Raw genomic sequence first — 7,252 nt, 5'->3', positions numbered from 1 at the left:
AGATATATATCTTTGTACCGTGTTAGCCAGGAGATAGAAAAATATTTAGAATTGAGAGTCCTCAGTGGTTGATACCTATCTACTGCATTATTTCTGTGCTGTGTTGTGTATAAATATGTGATTCTTCAGATTTTGTATTAGTCAATGCCTGATGAAGAGACCTGAGCAGTCGGGAAAGCTTGCAATGTGTCACCATCTTTTCAGTTAGCCATTTAAAGGTATCAACCACTGAGGACTCTCAATCCTAAATATTTTTCTACTAGAATATAATGAATCAGTCGTCAGAGATAAGGAATCATCTCTATCATTATGGAATCCAGAAGGTTGGTTTATATTAGATCGTACAATTTTATCACTTACAAAGTTGTGATCTTCTTTTCAATATCTCTGCTCTTCTGTATTATTATTTTATGTAATCCTGTGACGTCCATCCTATAGTACAAGGAAACACATCAATGTATAGATTAGGTAAGGGTTTAACTACAAGTTATGGTAACACTAGCAATTGATGTGAACTATTAAAAAAGATGTTCCCACTTATTCATCCCCAATCCACAGTATAGGGCATAAGCTGCTGATTGCTGGGGGTCCGTCCGCCGGACCCTCCATCCCTGAGATGCCCCTGTAGGATGGAGCTGAGGTGGCGCATGCGCACCACACACTGTAAAATGAGGAGAAAGACTCTTACCTGCGATTTACACCTTCAGCTGAAAAGCAAACAACAGTTTACAATTAGATTTATTGAAGTCGTTAATAACAGTCAGTTGCAGCGGACGACTTATTTTTGGGCCGTATTCACAAGTCATTGTTTCTCTCATCTGCACAAAACCAAACTAATTTTCATCAGTGCGCTATCTCCGATTTTTATCCTTTTTTAGTCCATGTGTCCATTTTTACCATCAGTATGTCATTTCTCTTGTATGCAATTTCCCAAGTTTCTCCTAGTATTTGGTCAATGGCTGAGTGTGATCCACAATTCTCCCCACTGCTGACATGTTACTAGAGCCATAGAATATAAGGGGCAGTGAAAAATACTGAGAGCACACCTGATACATAAACACACATGTGACTGAGCCCTTCCTGTACAAAGTGATCGTACAGAGATTTCCTTACAATCAGATCTGATCTGGCATCCAGGTTTCGGCTATAAGCCGGGATCACAAATGCGAGAAACACGGCCGAGTCTCGCATGTTAATACCTGGCACTGCCATCGGCACTCAGGAGTGGAGTGTGCGATTGCATGTATTGCTATGCAGCCACACTCTGCACTTCGAGTGGCGGTGGTAGTGCCGGGTACTAACGTGCGAGACTCGGCCAAGTTTCTCACATGTGTGATCCCGGCCATACAGTCAACTACTGGAGTGCAGGGGTGTTGCATCAATAGCGGGGGACCACACGGCCGTGAGTCCTGAGGAGTGCTGGCTCTGTTCCCCATCACCCCAACTGTCATCATAATTTTACCACCGGCTTCTTGTTCCACCCTTCGCCTGCCCCTGTGTGTCTGAGGCTCAGCAGGCGCCATTACGTCACTGGATCGCGCCTGCTGTAGAAAGCCTCAGTCCCCACCCTGCACAGACCGGAGCAGGGGGCACGGAGAGGTATAAATGCTATAAATGCTTGTGAGAATGTGAATACTTACATGGGATGTTAATCACTGCAGGCTGTAAAAGTAAAACAGAGAAGTATAAAAAGTCCATGAAATATTCCAGCTTCTTACATTGTCCTGTACATAACATACTCATAGGCTTCCATTACACTGGATAATGAACAGACTACATTATCACACAAGATAGATTTATTAATACTAGCGCAGTCTATGAGCAGAGCGTCAGTCCGTGCCCCATGCAGCATTCATACAGTCCATAAACAGCACGCCTGGTATGTGACCCGGCATCTGCTGACAACTCCGGGTGGCATCAGACTTTATTTTCCACTTTTCCAAGTCTAAGATATGTGGAATATATTTCTACATTAGTTGTGTTTTATGACTCTCTGTCGCTGCGCCCATTATGTACATATTTATTTGGGTTTAAAAATGAGGGCAAACTGCTATAGCTGCATTACTACATCTGCTCTAAAGGGAACCTATCAGGCCCCCCATGCCCTCCGATCCAGCAGCATTGAGCTATGTGTGATTAAACTCTATGCCTAACCAGCCCTGTGTAATATAATTCAGTTAACTCCTTCAGCTCCCAAGCCTGTTTTCAGCTTTACAATTCTGACCGCTGTCAGGGCAGTCTCACACGTCCAGATAATTCTGGTACCAGAAAAAACGTTCCAGGAGCTATCCGTGTCTGTGTGGATACGTGGTACATCCGTGTAGCGCACGTGTGGCAACCATGTGCCGCACGTGTGCCGCATCAGGACCACACGGATGGCCGCCGGGGAAGAAGCGCTACAGTAAGCGCTGTTCCCTGGCAGCTGGTGCTGAACGCGGATGTCATTCTTCTCTCCTGCTCTGCTGGCAATAGCGAGCAGGAGAGAAGAATGAATGAAAACCCGACGCTGGGGGCTGCTATTCTCAGGCTGGTAAGGGGCCATTGATCTTGGCCTCCCAGCCTAAAAAGAGCAGCCTGCAGCTGCCCAGAAATGTCTATTACATGCTCCTATTCTGGAGATATGTCGGGTTCTTCCCTGTAGTGATGGCAAGTGGGGTTAATAAGGGGTTATTGCCACCTTGCTATTGTAAGGTGACATTAAACTCGGCTTAGTAATGGAGAGTTGTCAATAAGACACCTATCCATTACTAATCCTAGAGTTATTGAAGGGTTAATTAACACACACACTAAGAAGAAAGTGAACACTTCATTTTATTCCACTTTTTGTTCTCAAGTATGATAATAACGCATTGCTCTTTTTTTTTTTTAGTTTTCACTAACGGGGTTAAACTAGTGGGACAGTTTTATAGATCGGGTCGTTCCGGACGCGCCGATAGCAAATGCATGTGCTTTTTATTTATTTTTTTAATAAAAATATTTATTTATGGGTTTAATATATATATTTGTTTTCAAATTATTTTGTTCTTTTATATATATATATATATATTATATATTTTTACAAAAAAAATTCAGTTTTTTTACTTTGTCTTACTATGGGACTTTCACTTTTTGCAGTCTGATCACTTGTAAAGCATGGGGATGCAGGAGCTTTGCCATGCTTTACAAACTCTCAGCGCTGCACTGGCAGACCAACTTGCTGCACCAAGCTCTGAGCTTGAAGTGGCTAGTTTGCTAGCTCTGGTGACCTGATATCGTCATGATGACATCAGATCACCATGGCAACGGGGCGCTGATCAAAGTGCAGAGGAGGCTCCCTCTCTCTGCATGCCTGCTAAATACTGTGATCGATATAGGGTATAGTGGGATAAAGTGCTCGGAGCGGTGCGATCACTGATCCTGCACTGAGTGCCGGGTGTCAGCTGTCAGAATCAGCTATGGTTCGCTCACAGCCGCTATTCTCAGAAGACCGCCATGACTTATCCATCCGTCAAAGGTCGGTAAGTACCAGCCAACCATGTCATATGGATACTTCCAATGTTGGGAAGGGGTTAAATAAATGCTTTAAAAAATCATGTGTAACCTCCACTTTCCTATACTATTGAGGGCTTTGATTAGTCGGTGGGGCGTTAGTTCCCCAGGCTACTCAGCCATCTTTCCATGTCATCACACCCCTATGGGCTTGATAACATAATTTGCACGAGCCGCCACATTGCCGGTCTTCCGGTCATGCACAGTGTGCGTCTCTGAAGCCAGGAAGCGTACACGCTGCCGGAATGATCGGCGTCTGTGCGCAGATTTGCATCAGCTGGTGATGGGACCGGCTTATGCACATTATGTTATATTAAGGCTTAAGCGCAGGGAGCCGCTCGTCATGGCACATGCGCAAGTCGATGATCAACGCTGCATAAGCGCTGCTCTACTATAAACTGCGCAAGCTCGGGATTTTTCAAAGTGGATTTGAGTGACGTCAGCGCAACTCCGGGAGCATCATTCAGATTGCGTGGGCGGCGACAACCATGACTGAATAAAATGAAGCACACCCCTATGACTAATTGAGCAGGTACAATCTAACCATATAAAGTGCTTTTCGGACATCATTACAGCGCCGTTTTTAATGAAAAAACATGTTAGTGACACATATTGCATTACTAATAATGCACTGGGGACAGTTTACATGCGAAAAAGGACATGACAGGTTCCCTTTAAAAGCAAAAAAAATTCAAATCAACCCCCTTTCCTCCAGTTAATATTAAAGGAAGAAAAAATAAAAAATACACATACTGTATTTGGTATCAACCTGTTCAGAAAAGTCCGATCTATGGAAACCTAAAATAATTGACCCAATCTATAGAAACTGCAAAGCATAAAAAAAATCAAAATGCCAAAATTGCAAGTTTTTGTTTGCTACAACTCCACCAAACGATACATAACAGCAATCAAAGCACCATAACTACCCCAAAATATTTTCAATATAAACATCAGGTCACCAGGCAAAAAAACAAGCCCTTGCCCAGCTCCATCGACCAAAAATCAACAATGTAACGGATATTCAAAAATGACGACTCAAGTGAATTTTTGCTCTTTTGTGAATATCTGTATTTTTTTTCAACACAAAAAAAAAAAGCGATTTTGCTATCGTTGTTATTATACCAATCTGATTGGTCCAGGCATTGCCTGTGCATGAAGAACGGACATCAGACATTCATTATTATATACACATATAGAGACAGCGTTACAGTCACTAATCTGAATTACATGACTTTTCTTATTTGGAACTTACATAGATTGGTCTCTCATTTTTGCTCGCCATTTCTCTAGTAGAAATAATCGCACAATCCTGAATAGGACAAATAGAGAAGTTTCCTTATAAATAGACTAATCTCCAATGCCAATTTTATCAATGGTAAATATTGCTGTAACTAATTAACAAATATAAGGTTTTCTGTTTAAAAATGTACGGGACATGAGAATTGGAAAATAGGGGAAACTTATTACAAGAAATCAGAAACTTATATAGCTAGGAAATGGGAAATAATAAGGTCAGGGCAGGAGCATAAGACACGCATACTCACTCTCCTCGTCTACTGTAGCCCTCAAAGGAGTTCCGGGAGAGCGGTTGCCCATAGCGCCGACCTTGTGAGGTCACAGCATTCTAGAATGTCCTTGCAGCCAATGAGAGGACAGTATAATCCTGTATAATAAAGTATTGGAGCATTTATAAATATATGTAAATAATTTGATACAGCAAATTATAGAAAACAACACCCCGCTCCCCCACACACACATGAACACATATCCGAAGAAGCATCTTATAATCTTTTTTATATTGTTATTATACTTATACACCATATAAGTGTAGGGATACAGAATTTTAGAACATCTCATTCTAAATTCCTAGGCAGTAATGTGGAGATTGTCTTTTTCTACAAGATTTTGGAGGTGTCTGTGGGGATTTTTGCCCCTTCATTCACAATAGCATTTGTGACAGTAGACACTGATGCTGGATGGGTGGTCCCGGCTAGCAATCTCCATTCTTGTTCATCCCAAAGGTGTTGGATGAGGTTGAAGTCAGGGCTCTGTCCGGCCTTAGCGGCTGCCGGTCCCTCACTGCTCCTTTACATGACGCTGCTCCTCTGTCCTGGAATTATTCACTGCACACTCAATTCAGTTCAAGCAAAAGGGCTGATTTTTATATATTTACATAGGAATAGGTCAGGTATTCAAAAGGAAGAAATTGCTTCTTGATTGGGACAAGGGATTGATGTTTCTATTCAAAGAATCTTTCTCAAATATGTCGCAGGGTATTCCAGAAGCCAGCGTTAGGCCGGGATCACACATGCGAGAAACTCGGACGAGTCTCGTATCGTAATACCCGGCACTGCCTGCGGCAATCGGGAGCGGAGCGTGCGACTGCATAGAAATACAAACAGCTGCACGCTCTGCTCCTGAGTGCCGGGTATTAAGATGTGACACTCGTCCGAGTATCTCCCATGTGTGATCCCGGCCTTCTATAGGCTGTCCTGTACGGACGGTGCGCAGCGTCATGTGTCAATGCACACCACATACTATATACACACACAAGCCACATACTATATACACGCACCACATACTACAGTATATACACACACAAGCCACATACTACAGTATATACACACAAGCCACATACTATATACACACAAGCCACATACTATATACACACACCACATACTACAGTATATACATACACAAGCCACATACTATATACACACACAAGCCACATACTATATACACACACCACATACTATATACACACACAAGCCACATACTATATATACACACACCACATACTATATACACACACAAGCCACATAATATATACACACCACATATTATATACACACACACAAGCCACACACTATATACACACACAAGCCACATACTATATACACACAAGCCACATACTATATATACACACAAGCCACATAATAGATACACACACCAGCCACATACTATATACACACACCACATACTACAGTATATACACACACAAGCCACATACTATATACACACACCACATACTATATACACACACAAGCCACATACTATATATACACACACCACATACTATATACACACCACACCATACTATATACACACACAAGCCACATAATATATACACACCACATATTATACACACACACACAAGCCACATACTATATACACACACAAGCCACATACTATATACACACAAGCCACATACTATATACACACACAAGCCACATACTATATACACACAAGCCACATACTATATACACACAAGCCACATACTATATATACACACAAGCCACATAATAGATACACACACCAGCCACATACTATATACACACACAAGCCACATAATATACACACACACACAAGCCACACACTATATACACACACAAGCAACATACTATATACACACAGAAGCCACATACTATATACACACAAGCCACATACTATATACACACACAAGCCACATACTATATACACACAAGCCACATACTATAAACACACAAGCCACATACTATATACACACACAAGCCACATACTATATACACACCACATACTATATACACACAAGCCACATACTATATACACACCACACCATACTATATACACACACAAGCCACATAATATATACACACCACATATTATATACACACACAAGCCACACACTATATACACACAAGCCACATACTATATACACACACCATATTATATATACACACAAGCC

At 41.8% G+C, this 7,252-nt stretch overlaps 1 long non-coding RNA gene across 1 annotated transcript; it reads right to left on the bottom strand.

The window, feature by feature from the left end:
• Positions 1–360: 360 nt before the first annotated feature.
• LOC141088756 (uncharacterized) lies at positions 361–5,193 on the bottom strand. The gene is made up of 5 exons (XR_012232050.1): positions 5,073–5,193; positions 4,781–4,837; positions 1,641–1,662; positions 689–707; positions 361–432 (listed from the first exon to the last, which is right to left on the bottom strand). It is a non-coding gene; the product is annotated as an uncharacterized lncRNA (long non-coding RNA).
• Between the last annotated feature and the right edge of the window lie 2,059 nt (positions 5,194–7,252).

The sequence above is a fragment of the Dendrobates tinctorius genome, unplaced genomic scaffold (genome assembly GCF_039654945.1).
Source record: "Dendrobates tinctorius isolate UK_male_01 unplaced genomic scaffold, ASM3965494v1 ptg000040l, whole genome shotgun sequence".
Lineage (NCBI taxonomy): Eukaryota > Metazoa > Chordata > Amphibia > Anura > Dendrobatidae > Dendrobates > Dendrobates tinctorius.
Note: the sequence above shows the minus strand (reverse complement) of the source record. Positions and strands in the feature narration are given on the sequence as shown.